General features: G+C 36.1%; 1 protein-coding gene across 1 annotated transcript in view; it reads left to right on the plus strand.

Annotated features, from left to right (window-relative positions):
- NME7 (NME/NM23 family member 7) overlaps nt 1-808 on the plus strand; it is a 329,140-nt gene that overhangs the window by 78,699 nt on the left and 249,633 nt on the right. The window lies entirely within an intron of this gene.

Below are 808 nucleotides of genomic sequence, written 5' to 3' on the forward strand. Positions count from 1 at the left end.
GTTTGGTGTACAATTTAAAATATCATTTTTCACATCTGTAGTATACTCTTTCTGAGAAAGTGGGAGACATTTTCTTTAGTTCTCAGTTAAAAGTTCTTTGGCTGATATATGTGTATATATGTATGTACGTATGTATGAATGGATATGTTGCCATCAAATAAGTTTGTCTCTTGATAACCTCATACGTGCACAGTAGAACTGCTGCATAGGGTTTTCAAGATTTCGGGAGCACATCACCAGGTCTTTCTTTCAAGGCACCTCTGGTTGAATTTAAACCTCTAACCTTTTGGCTAGTAGTCAAGTGCTTGACTGTTTACTCCAAAAAAAAGAAAAAAAAAAAAATCCAAACTCATTGCCGTCAAGTCGATTCGACTCCTAGTGATTCCTCCTTCATTTTTTGAGACGGTATCTCTATGGAAGTAGATTGCCCAGTCTTCCGTCCAAGGAGTGGCTGGTGGGTTTGAACTGCCAGCCTTCTGGTTAGCAGTCAAATGCCTTAGGCAATACACCATCAGAGCTAGTAGCTTATTGGATTATTATTATTTTTTTTTGGTTATATGTTGAGGAAATTGAAGTGTACTTTTAATATTTCCAGGCACATGATTATAGGTGAGAAAATACGAGGGAAAATCTATCTAAATCTTAACTTTTTCCTTTATATCTGTACATTTTTAGAAGGTGTTCCTTGAGTTTTTTGAAGATTAATTCTTTGACTTGTGATCTACTTCTTTTCCTTCCAATCAGTTTATTGTGACCCACTTAATTCATTGAAATAGCATTCCGGGTGTACAATTGGGAGCTCTGATAG

The sequence above is a fragment of the Orycteropus afer genome, unplaced genomic scaffold (genome assembly GCF_000298275.1).
Source record: "Orycteropus afer afer isolate SDZICR_OR568_19922 unplaced genomic scaffold, OryAfe1.0 scaffold00044, whole genome shotgun sequence".
Classification (NCBI taxonomy): Eukaryota; Metazoa; Chordata; class Mammalia; order Tubulidentata; family Orycteropodidae; genus Orycteropus; species Orycteropus afer.